This window comes from Nannospalax galili, unplaced genomic scaffold (genome assembly GCF_000622305.1).
Source record: "Nannospalax galili isolate Female #2095 unplaced genomic scaffold, S.galili_v1.0 scaffold336, whole genome shotgun sequence".
NCBI classification, from domain to species: Eukaryota; Metazoa; Chordata; class Mammalia; order Rodentia; family Spalacidae; genus Nannospalax; species Nannospalax galili.
Genome location: NW_008343385.1, coordinates 8,718,527 through 8,732,896, shown reverse-complemented (window position 1 = coordinate 8,732,896; position 14,370 = coordinate 8,718,527).

The window sequence follows — 14,370 nt, the reverse complement described above, 5'->3', positions numbered from 1 at the left end:
CCTCTGCCTCCTGAGTGCTGGGATTAAAGGCATGCACCACCATGCCCAGAGAGGATGATGGTTTTGAGTTAACTGTTTCCAGTAAGGAACAGTAAACTTGCCTTATGTGCATATATGCCATGCACGTTCCTCCATCTTTCATGTGGAATGAAACAATGGAAGTAACAGAGGATATATTGCATTTGTAAGAATTTAAACCCAGGGGCTGGAGAGATGGTCTAGCACTTAAGAGCACTGACTGCTCTTGAAGAGGACCTGGGTTTGATTCCCAGCACCCACATGTAGCCAACAAACATGTTAGTCCAGTTCCAGGGGAATCCAATGCCCTCTTCTGACCTCTGTGGTATTGCATGACACAGGTACTTGCATATACGTAGGCAATACATTCATACTTGTAAAAAAAATAAGTAAAATATTAACACAAGAAATTAAACTCTTGGAAGGTAATTAAATCCTTTTGCTACAACCCCCAGGTTCATTGGCATTAAGATTTGAGGAGTGTTGTGGGGAAAGGGCGGCCTCTCACCTTTAGTGCTTCTTGGCAGTGCTCTAAGGACTAAGACTTCTTCCTGAGAAATCCAGTCTGGGGATTGAGTCCTGGCAGGATTCAGACTCAAACAGGAACTTCATTCAGGCTAATGAGGGTTGGAACAAGTAGCTTCGTTGTGAGGATCTGACTACTGAGCATGCATATTAAGCAGCTCAACTTTTGTTTCTTGTTTTTGCAGTTTGGCAAGTGATCTGGGTAAAGCCATGCTTCCTATGATAGAGTTCTACAGTCTGACTGAGGCTGGAGGAGCTGTGTGTACCAACAGAAGGGGCTGTGGACTTTTAAGGTAGGGGTGGAAGGCTGACAGACGGTAGCTTGGCTTGCTGAGGTTTTTCTTAAAAAAAATTTTATTATTTTTATTTTATGTGTACAAGTGTGTTGCCTGCATCTGTAGGTAGGTGGATCTGTGTTATGCAATGCCCATGGAGGTCGAAGTGGGCATTTGATTCCCCTGGACCCGGAGTCAGGGACAATTGTTAGCCGCCATGTGGATACTGCGAACTGAGCCCCAGCGCTCTGAAGAGCAGCCAGTGGTCTTAACCGCTGAGCCATCTCTCCAGCCGCTGTTCCTCTAGCTTTCCATCCAGGATCTAGAAAAGTTGCAATGGGATTGAACCAAAACACAAAATAAAAACAAAAACTAACTGACTCGAAATATCAAAATCACTTAGAAACAAGGAGTGCTGCTATAGATCCAAACAAATTAATAGATTAAACAAAGTTTTAGTAGAAAGAGAAGGTGTGGATGCTTTTTTCCTTAATCTTCCTATTTTGGGGCACTGTATAAAAATTAGTTAATAATTAAGGAATTAGAGGAAGGACCAACTTAAAGAAAGTTAACAAAAACGGCATTAAAAAAGTCTGTTGTAGGCCGGATGTGGTGGCGCACACCTTTAATCCCAGCACGTGGGAGGCAGAAGCAGGTGGATCTCCTGTGAGTTTGAGGCCAGCCTGGTCTACATAGTGAGTTCCAGGACAGCTGGGGCTACAAAGAGACCCTGTCTCAGAAAAAAGACAAAAAAAAAAAAAAAAAAAAAAAAGGCTGTTGTTTGCGGCTGGAGAGATGGCTCAGTGGTTAAGAGCACTGACTGCTCTTGTAGAGGAGCCGTGTTTGATTCCCAGCACCCACATGGCAGCTGTGAACTGCCTTTAACTTCAGTTCCAGGGGAATCCAACACCCTCTTCTGACCGTGGCATTGCACGACATGGGTGCACTGACATACATGCAGGAAATACACTCATACACATAAAATAATAAATGAAACATTAAAGTCTGTTGTTAAACTAGGTTTATTACTAGGAAAATGAATTATCATCAATTCCCAAAACAAAGAACACAAGACAGTTAAGTTTCTCATTATACCTGCCTAAGAGAGAGAAAGAGTTGAGGTTAGATTTCATTCCATTTTTCCTCTCTAAAATTTCATTTTCTTTCTTCTAAAAATTCTTTAGGTGGTGCTGGAGAGATGCTCAGCAGTTAAGAGCACTGACTGCTCTTGAAGTAGACCCAAGTTTGAATTCCAGCACCCACATGGAAGCTAACATCTGTTTGTGACTCCAGTTCCAGGGGATCTAATGCCTTCTTCTGACCTCCGTGGGCATTGCATGACATGGTGCACTTACATACATGCAAGCAGTACACTTGTACACATAAAATAATAAAAAATAAATAAAACAAAAAAGTTCTTTAGACTTAGGGAGATGTCTCAGTATATAAAGCACTTGCTGTGCAAATGTGAAGAGCAATGTTTAGCTCCCCAGAATCCACATAAAAGCTGGGTGGGCATCTTAATCCCAGCACTTGGGAGGCAGAGATGGGATCCCCAGAGTAAGATGGCTAGCTAGATTAGCTGGAATTGGGGAGCTCCAGGTTCAGCAAGTAATAGACAATACCAAAAGTATACAGAAACCAGCCCATAATAAACACTGAAATTCAAAGCAGGGAAATATGTCTGGAGGAAAAAAAACTTTCCTCATTCTCTTAGATTTAGTGGCTAAGTTACACTGGGAATAAATAAACAATAAATTGTCAATAGATTAATAAGAGAAAAGGCATACAGATTTTTATTGATCTGAATGTTTTTATGTGCATAGAATCTGCATACAAAAGTGAAAACTCAAAGAATCAGACTTGAAGCTCATATACCATTGTGTGTCTGTTGTCTGTGTGTGTTGTACTTATTTGAGTGGCAGAGATTGATGTCAGGTGTCTTCCTATATCACATTTGGGTTTTCATATAACCATATAGCTTAGTGATTTTTTTCTACATCTGTATGTTTTATTTATTATTTTATGTGTATGAGTGTATTGCCTGCATGTATGTAAGTGCAGCTGTGTCATACAATGCCCACGGAGATCAGAAGAGGATCCCCTGGAACTGGAATTATAGATGGTTGTTCGCCACCACATGAGTGCTGGGAATCGAACCCAGGTCCTCTGCAAGAGTAGCCAGTGCTCTTAACTGCTAAGCCATCTCTCCAGCCCCCTTTAATATTTTTATGTTTATCTATTTTATGTGTGTGTTGTGTATGGGTGCCACAGGCTTGTGTGGAGGTCAGAGGACAACTTGCAGAAGTCAGTTCTTTCCTCCCATAAGGGGATCGAACTCAGGTCATCAAGCTTGGTGGCAAGTGCCTTATGCACTGAGCCATCTCACTGGCCATAGCTTTAAATTTTTTTTAACCTTTAAGCTGCCAGAGGTTGTCTGTGCATATGGAGGCCAGAGGTTAATGTTCAGCATTTTCCCCTGTTGCTCTCCACTTTGATTTTTTGAAGACACAGTCTCTCACTGAACCTGAAGCTCACCCTTTGGCGAGGCCATCTGGCTAGCAAGCCCCAGGAATCCTCTTGTCTCTGCTTTCCAGCACTGGGATTAGACGCATGCATCTCCAGGCCTGGCTTTTCATGTAGGTGCTGGGAGCCGAACTCATGTTGACATGCTTGTGTAGCAGGGCCTTTCCCCACTGAGCTAGTTCTTCAGCATAACAGAGTGGCACGTGGTGAGGTGCTTGAACAAAGGGGGGACTTGGCTTCTGGGGGGACATTGTGGGAAGTGGCTAGGACATACATGGGGGGGTACTAAGGAAGAAAGGTTTGTGCAGTAAGGTCTATGATGATTCATCTTTTGCTGACTTTCATTTCAGGCGATCGGAGTTAGCACAGGAGACCTGCAGCTTCCCATTATGCTGCAGCTACAAGGGAAATAAACGCCTTACTTTTAGGAAAAAAAAAAAGTTGATTAAAAAAGATGGTTTGGGTCGGGTGTGGTGGCACACGCCTTTAATCCCAGCACTTGGGAGGCAGAGGCAGGCGATCTCTGTGAGCTCAAGGCCAGCCGGGTCTACTTAGAGAGTTCCAGGTCAGCTGGGGCTACAGGGAGATCCTGTCTCAAAAAGACCAAAAACAAAAACAAAAACAAAGTTCATGTTGGAGAAATGTGTATTCAAGTTACCAAAAAAAAAAAAAAGATGGTTTGACAGTCAACAGAATGACGATGTAAAGGTCATTAAAACAACAAGTATCCCCTTCACTCTCTATTCCCAAGCAAAATTAATACAGATCAGCAGAGGTGAAGCTGTAAACAAACTAATCCACAAATGAACTAGATAAAAGTGTTGAAGATTTTAGTGAGTTAAATGCTTACACAAATCTTTGGAAAAAGAATTTAGGAAGTTCTTTGGCAGAAGCAAATCCAGGGTTTTTTATAATTATTTTTTATTTCTTATTTTTGAGAAACAGTTTGCTTGTAGCCCCAGCTGGCCTGGAACTCACTATGTAGACTAGGCTAGCCTCAAACTCACAGAGATCTGCCTGTCTCTGACTCCCAAGTGCTGGGACTAAAGGTGTGTGCACCATACCTGGCAAATTCCAGGTTTTATGAAGCTTGTTTTAAGCTGAGTGCAGTAGCAAAGGCCTTGAAGCCACAGGTACTTGGGAGGGGAGAGGGCTGTGAGCCCAGGAGCTGGAGAACAACTTGAGCAGTATGACATCCCAGTAACAAAATAATAATAATAACAACAATAATGCTGTCTGATTTACTGATAAAGACTTGGAAACTGGGTTAACTTAAACCTCTGGAAGTTTCATGTTAGAGGAAAGAGTGGGTCATTTCAAATGTTTTCCCAAAGTGCTTCAGCAGGCTACCTGCTTAATGCTGATAGATGGATTGTCTCATAATCTTATGGGAGTGGTCTTGAGTGCAGGGGGTATAACCCATATGTCACTTGGATTGCCTTTTCCTTTGAAATTGAAAGGGAATTAAGTTGAGCTCTCACGGTCCCTTTTTAATTTAATTAATTTATTTTTTGGTCTTTTTGGGACAGGGTCTCCCTGTAACTCTAGCTGGACTGGATTCACTATGTAGACCAGGCTGCCCTAGAACTCACAGAGATCCGCCTGCCTCTGCCTCCCGAGTGCTGGGATTAAAGGTGTGCACCACCATGCCTGGCTAATTTTTTTATTTTTTATTTTTGGTCTTTTTGAGACAGTATCTCCCTTTAGCCCCAACTGGTCTGGAGCTCACTATGTAGACCAGGCTGGCCTTGAACTCACAAAGATTCACCTGCCTCTGCTTCCCATGTGGGTGCTGGGAATTGAACCCACAAAGCAAGAGCAGCCAGTGCTCTTAACTACTGAGCATCTCTCCAGCCCCTCAAGGGTAGATTTTATACAAATTAAAAAAATCAACCAACGGTTAAATTTTTCTACTGAAAAAGCCATATAGAGACACAGTTCTCTGTGTACTGCGTCTGTGATAACCCGTGGTGAGGCCCTGGGAATGCATTCCAGACATGGAGCAGCAATCTCCAAAGAGTTCTGAAATCAGTTGGCATAAATGTTTTACAATGACACCAAGATTCTGGCTCAGTTCCCGGATGTTCCTTTTTGGGTTTGTAGGAAGTTTGACCATGCTTAGGAATTTGCTGAATACAGTACTTGGGTCAGTGACTTCCTGAATGTAACTTTGGTTTCAATGGTATTTGTGTACCCAAAGGTTTTTGGATTATACTCTTTAGACATACTGCAACTGTAACTTCTTCCTTTGGTTGGTGTTCAGGAAGCCTTGACAAGATGGTAGACACAGGAAGAGGGGCAGTTAGTTGATTATGGAATGCAAAGATCTTGAGACTATTCTGTCAAAACTGAATTACATAATTGGGCACATTGGAGACCCAACAGGAAGATCCTTGTCTTTAAGGATCTAATGGACTGAAAAGCTACCTTCAATGCTTTCCCTGCCCAATGAACATTTGGTAAAGGTCAGCCAAAACTTGATAAACTGGGTATCTCTCATCATCACCCAGTTCAGTTAACACGGGAGGGCTGAGAGCCTGTCTTAGTCACTGAACTATTTAGGACTCAAGTATGTGTTGATACACATTTTAGGATATTTTTGGATTATAATTTGGAAAAAGTTATTGTAGTCATCATCTTTTTTTAGTCAATACTTTCTCCTCAGTGGCATATGCACTCAAGAGCTTATTTAAACTATATTTTAAGATGTATAGCAGTATGGTATACATTTCTAGGGAATATTACTTTTCTGCTACCACATACATAAGAACATTCTTTAGCTGGTTTTTCTGTAACAAAAGACCCTGTGTTCTAAACTCAAATGTTACGCAAGAATCTGAACAGTATGGTTTGATGAATACTTTGCCTGTTTAGTGCAACCAAAAAGTAGGACAAAGGTCAAAAGCAAAAACTTGGGGGCACGTTCTAAGCCATGAATTGAAAGCCTATGGATGATGAAATATTTAATTATCAAGGCAGAGAGCAGGTTACACAGTTTGGCTAGCAGAAAGACGAAGCTGAGCTGTGAATGTATATCTGTTCATTTCAATGATCTCACTGGTTTGCTGAAGATTGTTGCCAAAATCACAGAATTAGACCTTCCTGAGCAGGCAGCTGTGCTGGCGTAATGTGCTGCATAGCATGTCTTTCATTCCCATTGTGCTGCAAATGCCATGGGCTCTAAATATTATCTGAACATGAGAAATTTATGACAGGAAGTAAAATGGGCAGCAAAGGAAATGATCACAACAGGTTGGGAACAAGGCATTTTCAGTCTAGAGTGACATAGCACGGGGTTCTTGATTTTCCTTGTAGGATAGAATTTGTCTCAATTGAGTTACATGAGAAAAGCATTTTAAAAGCATGATTATGCCTGAGTCTTGGAGATAGGCTTCCACATTGTTAAATGCTGTGGGTTCAAACTCAGCCATGGGCCTCGCAGAGAAATGGGAAACATGATTTAAACTAAAGAGAATTTCCCATATTAAAAAGCTATTTATTTATTATCTATTTTGTGTATGTGTGTGTGCATCATGGTACATGTGTGAAGGTCAGAGAACTTACTGAAGTTGGGTCTCTCATTCTGTCACGTAAATTCTGGGGATCGAAATCAGGTCCTCAGGCTTGGCGGTAAGCATCTTTATCTACTGAACCATCTGGTTGGGAACTCTTGGTTCCTTTTGGTGACAATTTCTAATTTAAACATTGTGGAGTCCTTAGAGACTTTTGTACTGTGTCTTAGAAATGTGGACACGAATATACATCAAACATATACATATATATATATATACACATTGTATATAATACATGTGATTAAAAAAAACTGTATGAAGGATTTCAGGGTCTAAATTCTGGAAAAGATTTCACACTTAAAAATTTTATGGAGCTCATGACAGATTAATATACAGAATATGGTCAGAGTTCTTAAGCTGAGGGAACATGACTGAGGCTTCCTTGAACCATTAACTCCTAGGTAAGACTATTTAACTGCTGCATGATCACAGACTTGGAGACATAATCAGAGCCCAAATGAGAACAGTGCAATTGTTGAACACATTTATAGTATGGATTCAGGGAAAAGGATGGAGAGAGGATTCCAAGACATTGTCCCCAGTGACAATTCCCATTAGAGAAGAAAATTAAAACAAACCCTAATTTTTGCGTACTTCATACATCCTAATCCTATTTAGACCCCCTCCCCTATCTGCACCCCATGCTCCCCCTCCACCAGATTTCCTGTATTCTGTCATATATGCTAAGGCCTGTCAAGTTTGTGTCCCCAGATGTGTGGGACTTCATCCACTGGAGCCTGCAGTCTATCTAGCATCACTCTCTTAAAGAAGACAAACTCTCCCTCACCCAGCAGTGACCAGCTGCCAACAGTTCCTCAGCTAAGGCTGGAGCCTCTTACCCCAGTTCTATGCTGGATTTTTTGTCTGGTTTGAGTTTGTATAGGTCTTGTGCACGCTGTCACCTTTGCTGTAAGTTCATTTGAGCAAGTTCCCAGCCATTTTTTTTTTTTTTTTTTTTTTTTTTTTTTTTTTTTTTTTTTTGTGGTCATCCACCATCCTTGGCCCTTACAGTCTTCCTGCCTCCCACTTCTGCAACAGTCCCTGAGCCCTGTTCTGTTGTGTTCTGTGAACCTGTGCAGAGGTTCCATTGTAGATGTGTCACTTATGGCTGGGCATCTGACATTTATTCTCTATGTTTGACCAGTTGTAGAACTGTGTAATTGTCTCCATCTTTTACAAAAAGAAGCTTTTTTGATGAATGGGTACTAGATACTTGTCTGTAAATATAATGGCACATATTTAGCATATAGTAAGAAATTACATTTTTTAAGGGATAGGACAGCCATAGGTTTTTTGTCTAGGATCTATGACCTCTCCAGCCATGAGAATTTGGCTGTTTACAGTGCCACCCATGAGTTCCCTCCCATTAAATCCAATTAGATAGCTGTTGATTACCCCCAAGATAAAAGAACCACTACTGCACCAATGAGATAGTTTGCTGTGCTGGTCATTGTTGTGGTTATTAGGCTTTAAAGCTGGGTTGGACCATTGATTGAGTTTCTCCCTTGCAACTTGCATAGTATCCTCTAGAACTACAAGAGCTAGTCTTCAGAGAGAGAGGAGGCTTCCAGGTCAGTTCCATTGCTCCAGGTCCTGTGTTCAAAGTATGTCCTGTCTTTAGCAATAGGGTCTTACCTTCAAGTTCTGGGAGGAAATCAAGGGTTGCGGCAATAGCTTGTGTTATTTTGGGAGTCTCCTGAACTACCCTGATCACAACCTGAAGGGAGGTTTCTCCTGTCTGGCACTGTTTCTTGTTACACAGCGTTCAGCTATACACATGCGCTCATGTACATGTGTGTGTATTTTTCAGTAGGTGTTTGAAAATACATTTTCTTCTGGTTTTTCACACCACCGAAGCATTGTCAATGTGGGTTCAGAGCAGAGGATGGAGAAAAGCTTCACAAGATATTGTCCCCAGCAACAATTCCCATTACTGATGAAATAAAAAAATTCTGTTACAGTCAGGCCCACTGTGCTTCTTCCAGCATAATCAATATATTTATTTTATTTAAAAAACTCTTTTTAGGGGCTGGAGAGATGGCTCAGCAGTTAAGAGCACTGGCTATTCTTGTAGAAGACCTGGGTTCAAATCCCAGCACCCATATGGCAGCTAACAACTCCATAACTCCAGTCCCAGGGGATCTGGCACCCTCATTGCATGACATGGATGCACTTAAATGCAGACATAACACCCATACACATAAAATAAAAATATTTAAAACTTTTTTTGGGGGGGCTGGAGAGATGGCTCAGTGGTTAAGAACACTGGTTGTTCTTGAAGAAGACCCGGGTTTGAATCCCAGCATCCACATGGCAGCTAACAACTGTCCATAACTCCAGTTCCAGGGGATCTGACAGCCTCTTCTTGTCCTTAGCAGGCATTGCATGATACGGGTGCACTTACCTACATGCAGGCAATACATGCATACACATAAAATAAAAATAATAAAATATTAAAAAAAAAACAACAAACTTTTTTTTTGGTCTTGAGACAGGGTCTTCCTATAGTACCGGCTGGCCTGGAACTCACTATGTAGACCAGTCTGGCCTCAAACTCACAGAGCTTCACCTCCCTCTGCCACCCAAGTGCTGGGACCAAAGGCATGCACTGCCACACCTGGCAAAAAAAACCCAAAAACAACAAGCAAAAAACCTTTTTGATTTTTTATGAGTGTTTTGCCTGTATGTAAATGCATCCATGTTGTGCAATACCTGTGGAGGCCAAAAGAGGGCATCGGAATCCCTAGAACTGGAGTTACTGATGGTTGTTAGCTGCCATGTGGGTGTTAGGAGCCAGTGCTCTTAACTGATGAGCTGTTTTTCAGCCCAAGGAGGTTAATTTTTGATTAAATGAATAGTAACTTGAACTCTTCTAGGTCCAAGACAGTTTCACGTAAAAAGACAAGGAAGCACAATGGGGATCTGGTCCTCATTTCTGCTCTCCCAGGAGTGCTTGGCCTGCTCATCTGTGCAGGCTTCCTTTTCATGGTAATGGACATGGTCCTTATCACAGGAAGCACACCTAAGTACCACTGGCTTATGCTTAATAGCTATAGCAGGCTGTGTGTCTGGGGCAGGCAGGCAAATACAATTCCATAGACACCTCTGCTGACTCTGCTTCAGGTCACGTGCTTATCTTTTGGCCCATCACTGTGGCTCACAGGATGGGAAGGAGGTCTGAGCTGAGTCATGTACTCTTCCCCTGGTCATGATACAGACAGTGCAGACTGAGTGGTTACTGTTCACAGGAACTCACACAAAGCAACCCTTTTTAACACGGTGTGGGGTGTGAAAGGCTTCAGTTGGACTGTGTGTATGTGTGACAGCATTTCCAGGCTGACTTTGAACTCACAATGCTCCTGCCTTGGCCTCTAGAATTATGGAATTCCAGACATGTGCCACCATGCCTGGTAAACTTTTTTGGTTCCTGTTAGACTAAGCAAAGTGAACAGGGCCAGCACAAAGCGTTGTAAGGTGGGGAAAAGACCAAATAGAGGGGGAAGTAGGATACTGGGTAGGCCAAAAGAGGTAGCCACTGTAACAATCAAAGTGCTGATTTGGGAAATGGTGTTTGGCTTGCTGTGACAGAATAAGCTTGGCAATGACAAGGGAAGGTGGGGCAGCTGTCAGGCTGGCCGAGGCTTGTGGGCACTCTGAACAAGGAGTGAGTCCTGAAGGGATACTTTTGGGCAGATTTACGTGACAGGCTCTCTCAGAAACACTGCCTCAGCTCATCTTCCTGTTTTTTTTTTTTTTTTTGGTTTTTTTGGGAAAGGGTCTCCTTATAGCCCCAGCTGGCCTGGAACTCGCTTTGTAGACCAGGCTGGCCTCCATCTCACAGAGATCTGCCTGCCTCTGTCTCCCGAGTGCTGGGATTAAAGGCATGCGCCACCACGCCCGGCTTCATCTTCCTGTTTATGCCTACATCATGACTGCATAAGCCCCCACCCCATTACCTTCCAAATCTAAAGCTAATACAGGGAATTACTTTTATTCAGTACTAAAATGTGTATTTTGAAAACAACTTACACTTAAAGTGCACTTTTTAGTCACAATGGTGCCAACCATAGGGAAACCTAGTGGGACCATGGCAGTGGTTTGTTTAGTTTGCATGACTTCTCAGGGTTAGCCTGAGGCTTGAGAACTATGGTTATCTTTGCATCCTGGACATGAAGTTGTGACTGCGTTGTATCCTCTAAGATGAGAGCATGTCAACTCTCCTCTGACACTGAGGAACCGTGTATCATGGTGGCCACTGTTTCTAGTTAACAGGGTGTGGTGGCAATAGCTTACAAGCAGACAGATTTCACTATCTTTAATTTTCAGAAACTTATTAACTAAATTCCAGCTAAGAAAAGTTCCAACTGGACATCTTAAATATTTTAAGATTCTTGCCATCCAAGCTGATCACTGCAGGTGAAATAGGACATGGATACTTCTGCAAAATGGAAGACTGTGGCTACTAACAAGGAAATAGAGGGAAGGGAAAAGACCACCTTCTAGGAGTTACTCTTTGTTTTGCTTTGTTTTTGGTCTTTTTGAGAGAGGGTTTCCCTGTAGCGACAGCTGGCCTGGATTCACTATGGAGACCTGTCTGCCTCTTTGAGTGCTAGGATCCAAGGCGTGTGCTACCACACCTGGCTTCTAGGAGTTACTCTTCTACCATTGACGTTTAGTACTGACAAGAGTGAAGAGATCATAGGGATTGAAAAGAAACAAGAGCCTGAAAACCTGTTTTCTTATGATCATGCACTAACCCTGGCTCTTAAAATCTTTCTGCCTCCCCTTCCGAAATGATCTCTGAACTTTTGGTGGGTGGGGTTTAATATAGGAGTCCTATCCAGTGACACACCCTCTGCAGTCTCTGGGGAAATGGGCAGTTGGCCCCAACCTTAGCTGGCAACTGATTACTGAGGGGTGAGGGAGAGTTGATATTTAAGGGAGCAACTCTAGATAGGCTGACGACTTCAGTGGATGAATTTGTACCAAGGAGCATCTGGGTACAAATGCTTAAGGCCTGAAACCAATTCCCTGGACCAAGGACTGCTTGTTTTTTTTTTTTTCATCTTACTTCAGAGGATTCTGGTCAGATGTAATCTTCTTAAGGGATATTTCCTAACATATCCTGAGAACTGCAGGGTGGGGAGGAAGCAAGTTGCACTCTGTAACTTATAAATGAAAAACCACAAGGTAACAGACAATGCTAAGCATTCACCTACCCTTGTTCAGACACAGAGAGGAAGAGTTCATGTTAACAGTTAGCCAAGGGACTATTCTGGGGTGTATGCGCATCACCAGCCAAAAAGCCGATCTCCAAAAAACAGAGTACTTAAAACTTTCCATTTCCACAAGTTAACCTATAAGTTTTAAGTGACCCACCTGCCATCAATGGGTAAAAGGCCAAATACAAATGAGAAGGGAAGGACTGAGACATAAACACTGATCAAGGTGCAGCCTGCTTCCTTACCAAGTTTGCCAGAAAAGAAATCTAATAAACATTTCCCCTGGGAGTTTTTTTTAATCCCTTGCTCCCGGGTATTGTGACTCTCAGTCATGCAAGGATGTCTGTTCAGATCTGGTCTATTTCATGAGGGCTGGAAGGAACAAGGGAGAACCACTGGGGAAGCAAGCTTAGGAATGCTTTGGCTTATTGACGGCTTGTTGTAAGCAAAGCATCAGTTTCTAAGAGGTGTGTGGGACACACAAAAATGAAGTTTCTGCCCTTAGGAATTTCCTAACCATTAGCCTTTGGAACAGGCAGCCTGCTATAAAACAGGGCGGTCAGTTCTGTCATTGGTTGGCCATGTGCCTGAGTAGGGCGGAAGCAGTGCTTTGTAAGATGAAGGCTCCAGGTGAGGTTGGGTAAAACTGAAAACTGAAGGCATTAAATATAGTGGGTATTCCTCAAAGTATATTCCAAATAGAAGCACGTCTACTTAACTGTTTGTACTGCTCCCAGCAGCACCAGGCAGGTCTGCAAATGCAGTGAGTGCGGCAGAGGCTCCCTACAGCCTGCTCTGGAGGAACTTCTAAGTCTGCCACTTCTATTTTTTGTCAAGACAAAAAATAATATTTTCAGATCACACTCTGGTAAATGATCTTCATAGCTGTTCTGGCTTTAAAACTTGATTACTGGTAATTTTTCCTTAGGGAGTCCACTGCTTTGTCACTGTATTTAGTCTTCTGTTGAGTTTGTAGCCTACTTTTCAAGACTGTTACTGCTTATATAAAACAGGACTAGACTAGATGACTCTGAAATCTATACAAACTGGGCTGGAGAGATGGCTCAGTGGTTAAGAGCACTGGCTTCTCTTGCTGAGGACCTGGGTTAGGTTCTCAGCACCCACATGGTGGCTAACAACTGTCTGTAACTCCAGTTCCAGGGGATCTGACACCCCCTCTGGCCTCTGTAGACATTGCATGCATGTGGTACACATATATACATGCAGGTAAAACACTCACACACATAAAAACAAATCTTAAAATCTATACAAACTGAAAATTTAGAGTTCCTTGATAATATTCACAGGCATTCACTGAAGCCTGAAACAGGATACATACACCCAGGTCACCACGTTCACAGAACTAATATTTAGTAAACAAGACTTTGGAGATAAGATTCATGGCAGGGCATGTAGCCAAGGGTACATGTTCAGTAGGTGCCAGACCCCGGGTTCCCTTCCTCAGCATTACAGGGGAAAAGAGCAATTTAAGATTCATATTTCAAGTTCAGCCTGAATACCACCAGGATGACAGCAGAGTATAGACAGGAAATACAAAACTTGAGAAGGCAACAACCATCTAATACTACTTGGTAAAATTCTAGTTTCTTTGTCCAGCCATGATTGGTATGTTGCTCTTTTTAGCTTTGACTGTTTAACATCTCATTTCTTTAGCCCATTTCCATTAACAGTGTAAGATTCAAAACCAATTTTAAGACATATTTCAGTAGTTTTCTTAATTTCCAAATGTCTTCATCCTTAGCATCCAGGATGACCAAATACTGACTTAACTGATCAGGTGGAAGTTGAACTTGTCTGTTACAGATCTTCCAGTAAAACCTCTTGGTTTGGGCTGACTCCAGTCCCAGGTGCTCAGGTGCCATTGCTGGAATGAACAGTTACAGTCACTGAGACATTTAGTGCATGCATGCATGTGTATGCACTATGGTGTTTTAGCATACCTGGTCTATGTGTTGTTAGGGACTGAACCCAAGATTTCATGCATTCGAGGAAAGCACTGTATCAAATGAGCTACACCTTCAGCCTACCTACCATTAAAAACAAAACAACAACAACAAAAAACCTAGGTTGGGGCTGGAGAGATGGCTCAGCAGTTGGGAACACTGGCTGTTCTTGAAGAGGACCCGAGTTCAAAGCCCGGCACCCACATGGCAGCTAACAACTGTCCGTAACTCCCGTTCCAGGGGATCCAGCAGCCTCTTCTGTCCTCTG